This window comes from Lycium ferocissimum, chromosome 4 (assembly GCF_029784015.1).
Source record: "Lycium ferocissimum isolate CSIRO_LF1 chromosome 4, AGI_CSIRO_Lferr_CH_V1, whole genome shotgun sequence".
NCBI classification, from domain to species: domain Eukaryota; kingdom Viridiplantae; phylum Streptophyta; class Magnoliopsida; order Solanales; family Solanaceae; genus Lycium; species Lycium ferocissimum.
The window spans coordinates 73,476,989-73,489,369 of NC_081345.1; positions in this window are offsets into that span (position 1 = coordinate 73,476,989).

Consider the following 12,381-nt stretch of genomic DNA (forward strand, 5'->3'; position numbering starts at 1 on the left):
ACAAGTAATGTCTCCACATCTTTAGTGCGTGAATAACCGGAGCCAATTCGAGATCATGAGTTGGGTAGTTCTTTTTTCATGTTTCGCAATGTCTCGAAGCATAAGCAATGACTTTACCGTGCTGCATCAGAACACATCCTAACCCAACACCGGAAGCATCAATATACAATATAACTATCTGGCCCTTCTGGGAGTGTTAAGACTGGAGCTGAAGTTAACCTATCTTTCAATTCCTGAAAGCTACGCTCAAAAGCATCATTCCACCGAAATTTAGTTGACTTCGGGTTAGCTTCATCAATGGGGCTGAAATAGATGAAAATTCCTCTACGAACCTTCTATAGTAACCTGCCAATCCCGTAAAAACTATGGACTTTTGTGGGCGTCGTAGGCCTTGGCCAAGTCTTCACAGCTTTAATTTTCTGAGTATCAACTCGAATGCCATCATCTGAAATAACATGACCCAAAAATGTCACAGAATTCAGCCAAAACTCACACTTTAAAAATTTTGCATACAATTCTCGAGTTCGAAGAATTCCAAGAACAATACATAAATGGTCTGCATGTTCTGATTCGGTGCGAGAATATACCAGAATATCGTCAATGAATACTATTACGAATAGATCCAAAAGAGGCTTGAATACATTATTCATCAAATTCATGAACACTGCCAAAGCATTAGTTAACCCAAATGACATCACCCGGAATTCATAATGGCCATATCTCGTTCTAAAAGTCCGTTTTGGGAATATCCTCTTCTTTAACTCTCACTTGATGATAATCCGACCTCAAGTCTATTTTGGAAAACCACTTGGCACCTTGTAATTGATCAAATAAATCATCAATTCTCGAAAGAGGATATTTGTTCTTTATCTTCACCTTATTCAACTGCCTATAATCGATACACATCCGTAAGGAACCGTCTTTCTTTCTCACAAATAGGACTGGTGCTCCCCACGGTGATGAACTCGGGTCTAATAAACCCTTCTCAAGCAAATCTTTCAATTGTGCCTTTAGCTCTTTCCACCGTGAGCCATTCGGTAAGGAGGAATAGAAATAGGCTTGGTGTTTGGCAACACATCAATAGTGAAATCAATCTCTCTTTCTGGAGGGAGGCCTGGAAGTTCATCTGGAAATACATCCGGATTCATTCACTACCGGAACGGATTGAAAAGTTGGCGACTTTGCTTCAGTATCCTGAACTCGGACTAAGTGATAAATATAGCCCTTAGCTATCATCTTTCTTGCCTTAAGGTGGGAAATAAACCTACCTCTTGGAGATGCTGTATTACCCTTCCATTCAAGCACGGGCTCTCCCGGAAATTGAAATCGAACTACTTTCATTCGGCAATCAACATTAGCATAACATGAGGCCAACCAATCCATACCCATAATCACATCAAAATCTAACATTTCCAGCTCAACTAAATCAACTTTAGTCTGGCGGTCGATATCATGATTACACAATTTTTGTACACTTGTCTAGCTATCACGGATCACCAACCGGAGTAGATACCTCAAAAGGTTTAATTCGCTCGGTTTCACCCTAATACGACCAGAACATACGCAATATAAGTTAGAACCTCAAAATCTATCAATGTATACACATCATGAAAAAATACGATAGATTATACCCGTAACCACGAAGAGTACTCAAGATTTTAATATCCGACTAAAGCATGACATTTGATGAGTGGCACCTAATTAATATTTCAAAGACATTCAAGGTAAGAGGAGAAAGTCGATCCTTTGTCGAACCCCACCTCTACCATACCCTGGAGGGACAATCACACATCAAGTGCCCGGGCATACAATATGTATCGGAAAGGATTTTTACGAGTACTACATCGTTGGTCTCCTCTCGAATGATCACCCCCAACCGAGAACCCGAAGCTTCGAACTGATGATTTGAAGGAAAGGAGCGATCAACATCCTACCGCAAATCAGAGGTGCACTGTCACCGAGGCGGCCCGAGTGAGGCCCGCCTGAGAAATCACTAGCCCCATCAAGAAATTTTTCGTTAATGCACAGTGAGTAGGCTAACGAAGGGCACGAAGTATACGATGTTTCGATAAGTGAGAAATAGAATTTGATGATCCTAATTGAGATTTCAAAGACATTCGGGGTAAGGGAAGAAAGTTGCCAAGAAAAGGCAAGGTATACGTTATGTATCGGGAAGGATTTACGAGTACCAAGTTAATGATGATTTAATGATGCTTTAGAGAAGAGTTATAACGTCCCTTAGATAGTTAATGAAGTGTTAAACAAGTGTTAAGAAGGTTCCATAAAGATTGGAGATCGAACGAAATGACGGAATCCATTTCAGGGAAATGGAGTTATACGACCACTTATACGGTCCGTATAACTTTATACGGTCCGTATAAGGGGTCCGTATAACTCCCAGCAGGGAGATGAATTTGTGGTTGGTGAACCACGGCCACTTATATGGGCCGTACAATATTGTACGGACCATATAAGTGTCCGTATAGTACCCGACGGGCTAATTTTTAGTTTTTGTATAAATACATGCCTTGGGTTCTTTTACTTCATTTTTCATTTTTTACAAGTATTGAGAGCTCAAAACCCTTCTCTAAGCACATTCCATAAGAATTCAAGAGAACACAAAGATCAAACCATCAGAATCAAGTGTTTATGTGTTAGAAACCCATCAAAGTTCATCCAAGACAAAAAGATTCCAATGGAGGTGAAATAGGGTTTTGGTTCAAGTGAAGTATTTCCACTCAAGGTTCATTCCCACACCATATAAGGTAAGTTTTATGGTATTTTCATGTTGTTTAACTAATTGAAAAGTTGAAACACTTGGATTGTAGAAGAAAATAGAAAATGGGTCATGAATGTGGGAATAGTGTCACTTTTGAGTAATAGTTGGATTGAGTCATGATTCTTGATGTATTGTGATTATAATCATGTTATAAATGATAGTGAGACCATGGGATGGACATTGTATATGAATGAACGTAATCGTGTGTTATGACCATGAACATGGACGATTGGAAGTGAATTGAGAAGTAAGGATAATGATTGGAAGTGAATTGTTATGATGTTGTGAATGTTATTATTGATGTTTGGGAGTTGGTATATGATATGGAGGAAGTCGTATAAATAAAGGAGATGCTGTCCAATTTTCTCTAGCTTTAGTCATGTATGCTAAGCTATCGATTTTCTAATGATAGTATAACTCTAATGAAGGTAGAAACGTGAGCATTGAAGGAGAACGTGCAAGTGATAGAATAGTTGAACAGAAAGGTATGTGAGGCTAACCCTTCTTTCATAAGTCATGGTCCTTTGGCCAAATATCTATTCTTTTATGAGCCTATGATGTCCTCCAAATGATTCTATCTTTAAAAGCTACTAAGCTCATGATTCTCGATATGTTACGATTATACTAAGTTCCTTATATGATGAGTAATCCTCTAGGGATAGATGTAATGAACGACGATAGTAATGATGCTCAAAGATGCTTATGAGCTTTTGTGTATATGTGTCTATGTATGACTATTATGTAAACACCGAGCTTATATGGCCGGGTATGATATGTGTATATATATATATATATATATATATATATATATATATATATATACCCCGACCTTGGTAGGGCTTGGGTACGGATAACCCCGAGCCTTGATAGGGCCAGGTATGTGAGACACCGAACCTTCAGGGGCCGGGTATGCTATGTATGTGATATGTATCATGATATGTATACGATGTGTATGCGATGTATATGAAATGAATATGAGTATGAATGGAAATATGACTACGAATATGAATATGGATATCGAAATGTAAACGAGTTTGGATACGGATATGGATGTATGTACACAATCACGCATTAGAAATGGAAGTCCCTATGAAAAGCAAGTAAGTGTTTATGACAATGATAGTATTATCTCCCATCCTATGCTATTTCTTATGTTGTCTATTATGTTTTCATATTGATGTTGATCATGCTTTACATACTCAAGACATTCTTCGTACCGACGTCCTTTTATTTGTGGATGCCGCGTCATGCCCGCAGTGGCCGGGGAGACGTACCTGATCCATAGCTTCATTACTCAAGGACTACATAGCGGAGCTCCATTTCATTCGAGCTACAGCTTTTGGTATTATTTTTTTGTGTACAAATTTATGGGCATGGCGGGGTCCCGTCCCGCCTATATATATGACAAACTCTCCTTAGAGGCTCGTAGACATGTGTATATGGTTAGATGTATTTGGCCTTGTCGGCCTATATTTTGGATATCATTTTGTTAGCCTCGTCGACTTATGTACATTGTTGTGGGCATAGTTGTTGGTGATGATATAAATGTATTGTTGCCTAATGAAAATAGTATGATTGATGGATAGAAAGCATGATTTAGCTATGTGTCTCACCTAGATATAAATGTGAAAGTATGATAAGAGGTGCCCGGGTGGGTTAGCACTGGGTGCCCGTCGCGGCCCTCCGGTTGGATCGTGATAAAAGTCATACGGAGTAATATAAGATAGGGTAGAACCCGAATCTATCAATGCATACACATTATGGGAAAATACGGATAATGTACTCACATCAGAGGACTCAAGATGTAATCCGTGAAAGCATACATACGGGGCCGAGCGGGACCGAGAGATGCTCTCGGGCGGGGATCCGAGCACCGAGTGCCCGTAGGTCGAACCCCACCTCTACTATACCTCGAGGGACAATCACGCATTAAGTGCCTCGTCTGTCCACAAACATAGCAAGCATCTATGCCCTGGTGACATGGCCCCGAATGTAATCTAGATCCGGCCCTCTCCTGCTTTGAGACCCGAGGCCCTCAATCAATATCACGAGCGATCAAACCTCCTACCTGTAAATCGTGGAGGTGCACTAGTCACCGATTGGTGTCTAGAATATGACTGCCTTGATCCCCCTCTATAATCACTACCTGCCCCCATAGATCTGGCCCTCTTGCTTTGCCCTCTATCAATATCACGATCACCCCTTTGCGGATGTTGTTGTCCTTCTAAATTCTGGGCATGGGCTTGAATGCGGAAAATATCCATCCCATCTTGCAACGAAGCCGTCAAATAATCCTTAAATAAATGTGGCCCTAAGCTACTCACAAACCTGTGTACCCTATCTCTCATGTCGGCCACCATAGTCGGGGCATATCTAGCCAATGAATTAAACTGAAGGACATACTCCCGGGCACTCATATTTCCTTATTTCAAATTTAAAAATCTATCCGCTCTAGCTCGGCGGATCTCGGGTGGCAAATAGTGACGGATAAAGGCATCTACGAATTCTTGCCAAACCGGAGGAGGCGCGTTCTATTTTCTAGATGATATCCAATTGTTGTACCATAATACCGCCACATCTCGGAGTCTATAAGATGCCAAATCCACAGATTCAGTTTCGGAGGCATGAATAATCTTCAACGTTCTCAGCATTTCATCGATAAAACTTTGCGGGTATTCATCCGGCTTTGAACCAAAAAACTCCGGAGGATTCAAACTCATAAAATCACGGGCTCTAGTACTAACGACCCTGTCACTTGAACCCGAACCCTGCCGCTGTGCCTGGGCGGCAACTAACTGCGTCAATAGATGAATGGCCTCGGTCACTTGTTGACCCGAAGTAGCCGGTGGAGGAACTGGAGGCATAGGAGCTGGAGCTGAAGCTCCCTCTTGTTCTTCTATAATAGGCGGAGTAGAAGAGGCATTAGATGGAGCCTCATTATGTGATTCACCCTCTTCTACATTCATTGGTAGCTCTCTTTCTACCCGCCTTTTCATCGTAATCTTGCCCTTCTGGGCAGCTGTAGCTTTTCCCTTTGGCGGCATCTCTGAAATCATAGCACACTATTAGGGAAGAGAAAATCTTATACACGGCTCTATCGCACGATCTCATAAGAAGAAGAATGGTCATTTTTCCTAAAAGCCCTGTAGCCTCCTGTTTATTAGTGTGGCGCGCAACACACCATAAACAAGACTCTACTAGACACGACTCGTAGACACTTCCTAGGACTGAAATGCACTGATATCACTTTTGTCACGACCCGACTAGGGGCCATGACGGGTACCCGGGGCTAATCACCGAGCACCACTCATATTATTACCCATCGTACTCATCAAGCGTTCATTCATTAATCTTATACTTATAATCATAGAAGGACCATTTCCACTGGAAACATATTTACATTATATACATAAGCCCTCGGGCTATCAAAATAATATATATAACCATGAGACCATACTATCCACACATGCGTATCTACGAGCCTCTACTGGAGTACTAGACATGTGGACGGGACAGGACCCTGTCATGCCCCAAAACATATATATACACAAAAGAATAAATCAATGGCACCTCCAGAACAATGGAGTGCTCTCAATTCAGCTAATAGCTCCTATGAGTCCGGATTACCTCCCTGTCTACCTGTGGGTATGAACACAGCGTCCAAAGAAAACTGACGTCACTACGAACATTGTAATGAGTATGTAAGGCATGAATGAAGTGAACATAATAGAGAAGTCATAAGACATAAGATGAAGATATAAGTTGCGTAACTTTTAGGGGTGGATACATTTCATACATATATCTTATATAATCGTAGTACATGTATCATCATAGCGCATACATCATCGTATCATATATATATATAATCATCATTAACCCGCGTCCGGGTAACCATCATATGCCGCCCACTAGTGGTGTCATGCCCGACCCTCTAGGCTCGGTGTAAACATAGCAGCCCGCCTTAGCGGTGACATGCCCGGCCATTTAGGCACGGTGGAATCGTATACAGCCCGCCTTCGTGGTGACATGCCCGGCCAACTAGGTACGGTGAAATCGTATCGTCATATAGTCAACATAAACTTATCATTATCACACATCTCATAAGCATATCATAACTTAGCATCATCTTACATTCATCATTAATCGTACATTAAAGCTTGCAGGTAACCATGGCTATGTCGGGGTGACATGAGGTTGTGAACCCCCGACTACGTTATGGAGTAATCATAATCGTTATATCTCACCTTGGAGGGACTAACGTTTTAAGGTGAGTGCACACAAAGAAAAGCATCAATGGAACTATACTTAGGGTCATTAGATTGTAGAAACATCATATCTTATCCATAGCAAGAACTTTATGGAATTAGCATATCATGAACTTTAGACTTTTAGGCCCAACTCATAGTCATCATCATCATACTCACATCGTATCTCTTTTCTTTATCTTATGAAAAGCTCTTTATAACCATAGACTCATAGTCTCCGATGTGTAGGAAAGTCATGGGAATATAGGAGAATTCATGCCATAGGAGTCATGCCTTAGAAAGAAGGGAATAGCCTTACATACCTCTTTCATTTAGCTATTCTATCGTTTGATCGTTCTCTTTCAATGCTCGCGTTTCTACCTTCAAGAAAGTTCGTATTAACATTAGCTAATCGATTATATGAACGTGCCTACTAATGCTAGAGAAAATTGGGTAGCATTTCCTTTGTTTATACAACTTTCCTCATATTACATATCAACTCCCAAACATCCATAACAACATTCACAACATTATAAGCAACAATCATCATTCATCTACATTATCCACATTTCACAATTTCACCTCAATTTCTCCATAATCATGGTCATAATTCACTATTGCATTTTCTCACATATAATACTTATCCCATATTCTAAATGTCACTTATAGTATGCTTACAACCACATCATATCAATATTCATGACTCATTCCAAACTACTACTCAAAATCTCATTATTCCTATCTTTGTGACCCATTTTCTATCTCCTTCCATCATCTAAGTCTTTCAACCTCTCATTACCTTAAACAACATGAAAAGATCATAAAACTTACCTTAGATAGTGTAGGAATGAGCCTTGAGTGGAAATACTCTTCTTGCACCAAAACCCTAGTTCACTTCCATTGGAATTTCTTGGCTTGGATGAACTTCAATGAGTTTCATACACTTAATTTTGTTGGTTTGATGAAGTTGATCATAGATTTCTCTTGGGTTCTTGTGGATGAAGAGTGGAGAGGGTTCTAGAGGATTCTTGAAGTGTGAAGTGAGGAAATGAAATGAATTAAATGAGATTGGGTCCTTTTATCAACATTTAAAATCTGACCCGACATGAGCATACGGACCAACATACGGTCCGTATCTTTTATACTGGCCGTATGTCTAGCCGTATGTTTGGTCCAGTGAAGGTCCTCATTCTGGGCAGAACATACAGCCAGACATACGGCCAGTATGTTGGACCGTATGTTGCCCAACTTTCTGGAATTCGTTCTCGTCGACTCGTTTGATCTCCAATCCTTATGGAACCTTCTTAACACTTGTTTAACACCTCATTACCAATCCAAGGGATGTTATAACTCTTCTCCAAAGTATCATTAAGCCATCATTAATTTGATACTCGCAAATCTTGCCCGACACATAACATATACCTTGCTTTCCTTAACAACTTCCATCTCCTACCTCGAATGTCTTTGAAATCTCATTTAGAATCATCAAATCCTATTTCTTACTTATCAAAACATCGTATACATCGTGCCCTTCATTAGTCTATTCACTGTACGTTAATGGGAAATTTTCGAGGTGTAACAAGCTGATGGCATTCGAGTTGATACTAATTGAGGCTGAGAAGACTTGGCCAAGGCCTACAACACCTACAGAAGTTCATAGTTTTCTGGGATTGGCTGGCTATTATAGAGGATTTATGGAAGGGTTTTCCTCTATTTCAAAGACCATTGACGAAACTAACTCAGAGAGCAGCGAAATTTCAATGGACTGATACTTGTGGCGCAGTTTCCAGGAATTGAAGGATAGATTAACTTCGGCCCCAATCTTGACACTCCTAGAAGGGACAGATATTTATGTTGTATATTGTGATGCCTCTGGTGTTAGGTTAGGATGTGTGTTGATGCAACACGGTAAGGTCATTGCCTATGATTTAAGGCAGTTGCGAAAATATGAGAAGAATTATCCGACCCATGACCTTGAGTTGGCTGCGGTTGTCCATGCACCAAAGATGAGGAGACACTAATTGTACGGTGTACATGTTGATATCTATACAGATCACAAGAGTCTCCAATATATTTTCAAGCAAAAGGAGTTAAATCTGCGGCGGAGGCGGTGGTTGGAATTACTGAAAGATTATGATGTAAGTATCTTATACCACCCCAGAAAAGCGAATGTAAGCTCCTGGTCCTAAAGAACCAGACACTCCCTCCTGGAGGGGTACGGCTTCACACTAGGGAGAGGAAGGATTATGCTACTGCTAGCATGAAATGCTCTAGGCTTTCTAGGGCTCTTAATCCCTTCTACCATGCCAATAATTCCCTTTAGCATAACTTTGAAACTAGTTGAGGATAACCCCTAGTCATTATAGCAGGAGATATTAATATCGAATAGCTATCTATCTACGTAAGTTCATTAGAAAGAAAGAAGGAGAGGAAGTTTGGGATTATTAAAAGACCTGGACTGGCTTAGACTTATTTTAGGGTTAATACGACCTATGATGGGCAAGCAAGCGAGCTAATTATACATCGAAAAGAAAGCCTTCGACGGCCAAGCGCTATACCTCTACCACTGCCTTGAGCCCTTGATCAATTAGTGGGGCATTTTAAACCTACGTCAATAATCAATGCGGCACCTCTCCATCTTCTGCATCTGCTGGTACTGTGCCTGAGCTAGTGTGACTAGATCCCTCAATCCGCACTTAGCCGCAGTAGTCTATGTAAGGTTCCTCCAGAGAAGGAAGAATTAATTCGTGAGCTCCACCAACTAGCCAGCCTCGGAGTTCGCCTAATTGATTCAGGCAATGCAGGATTTGATATTAATAATCCAACCGTTTCATCCTTAGATATGGAGATAAAAGAGCGTCAATATGAAGGTCCTCAGTTGAGTCACTATAGAGATACATTTTATGAGAAAGAAAAGTCTCCATTTGAAATCTCTACAGATGGAGTTCTTAGATACCGAGACAGGATATGTGTTCCAAATATTGAGGAATTGCGTCATCGAATTCTAGAAGAAGCTCATTATTCTCGGTGTTCTATTCATCCAGGAGCGACAAAGATGTATCACTATCTTAAGCTCATGTATTGGTGGGATGGAATGAAGAAGGACATAGCGGAATTTATAGCAATGTCCAAATTGCCAACAAGTGAAGATCGAGCATCAAAAGCCGGGAGGATTATTGCAAGCAATGGAAATCCCAACATGGAAATGGGAAGTGATTAATATGGACTTCATGGTAGGGTTACCTCGTTCCCATAGCAAGTATGATTCCATATGGGTGATCGTGGACAGACTCGCGAAAGTAGCACATTTTCTTCTAGTCAGAATCACATATTCGGCAGGAGATTATGCAAGGTTATATCTTAAGGAGATAGTGCGACTTCATGGAGTCCCGATATCTATTATCACAGATAGAGGAGCCCAATTTACAGCCAAATTCTAGAAGTCTTTCCAAGAAGGTTTGGGTACCCAGATACGGCTTAGCACAGCGTTTCATCCACAAACTGACGGGCAAGCCGAACGCACTATTCATAACTTGGAGGATATGTTATGGGCATGTGTGCTAGATTTTGGTGATAGCTGGGATGACCACTTACCTCTCATTGAGTTTGCCTACAACAACAGCTATCATTGCAGTATTCAAATGGCCCCGTATGAAGCTCTATATGGAAGAAAGTGTAGATCCCCAATTGGGTGGTTCGAAGTAGGAGAGGTACAACTAATAGGCCCTGAGTTGATTCAACAAGCAGTGGAAAAGGTCAAGGCTATCCGAGATCGATTATTGACAGCCCAAAGTCGCCAAAAATCTTATGCGGACAACTGTCGGCGAGACTTAGAATTTCAAGTTGATGATTGGGTGTTCTTAAAGGTATCACCGATAAAGGGCGTGATGAGATGTAGTAGGAAAGGGAAATTGAGTCCTCGATACATTGGACCTTATAGGATTGTCCGCAAGATGGGTTAAGTACCTTATGAATTGGACTTACCCTCAGAACTTGAATCAGTCCATTCGGTTTTCCTTGTCTCAATGCTCCGAAAATGTGTCAGAGATCCTACTAAGATCGTGCCGGTAGACGATGTTCAAGTAACGGAAGAGTTGGATTATGAAGAGGTACCTATTGCCATATTAGATAGGCAAGTAAGGAGGCTTAGAAACAAAAAATTAGCATCAGTCAAGGTTTTATGGAGAAACAATAACCGAGAAGAATTGACTTGGGAAGTGGAAGAAAATATGAAGTCTAAGTACCCACACTTGTTTCCACCCCCGGAAGAGATTCAAGATGAGACATCAACTTTATGAGGTATGTATGCTTTCTTTTCATGCTTTTAGCCGTGTCTGGCCAAATTTTGTTGCTATTGTGTTGTGGCCTTGTGAGGCATGATCATTGTGGGCTGTTGTGACAGGGTGATAGCGCCATATTACAGGGGAAACTCCGGCAAATTTTTTGTAGAATTCCCGAGAACTTAACATTCGAGGACGAATGTTTTTAAAGAGGGCAAAAATGTTACACCTCGAAAAAATTCATGTCATTAAATAGTGAATGGATTAACATAGGAAAAGAAGTATAGGATGTTTCCACAAGTAAGAAGTAGTACCTAACGGTTTCCATTAAGATTCCAAAGACGTTTGAAGCACGAGAAGAAAGTTCATTAAAGAATGTTAAGCATGAGCCATGTTTTAAAAAGGGGTTTGCAAAGCACCGAGTTAATGTGAACTAAAGGATGTATTAAAGAAGAGTTATAACGCCTCTTAGATTGTTAAGGAAGTGTTAAACAAGTGTTAAGAAGGTTCCATAAGGATTGGAGGCAAAACGGGTTGACGAGGACAAGTTTCGGGAATTGTAGATTGTACGGTCCTTTATACGGACCGTATAAAAGATACTGGCCGTATATCAGACCGTATAAGCTGTCCAGAATTGGAGCCTCCACTGGAACAAATGTACGGTCACACATACGGACCATATAAATTGTACGGACCGTATGTGTGTCCGTATAATTGTGTCGGGACATAATTTTAAGTTTTAAATAAGGGACCCAAGTTCATTATTTTCATTTCCCATCTTCTCATTTTCTCTCCACACCTCAAGAACCCTCTAGAATTCTCTCCACACTTCATCTACAAGAATCCAAGAGAAATTAAGGATCAGCTTCATCAAACCAAGGAGATCAAATGCAAGAAGCTCACTAGGGTTCATCCAAGACAAGAAATCTCTTTGGAAGTGGAACTAGGGTTTTGCTCAAGTGAAGTGTTTCCACCTAAAGCTCATTCCCACACTATCAAAGGTAAGTTTTATGATTCTTCCATGTTATTTAGACCATTGAAGGGTTGAAAGACTTGGATTATGGAAGGAAATAGAAAA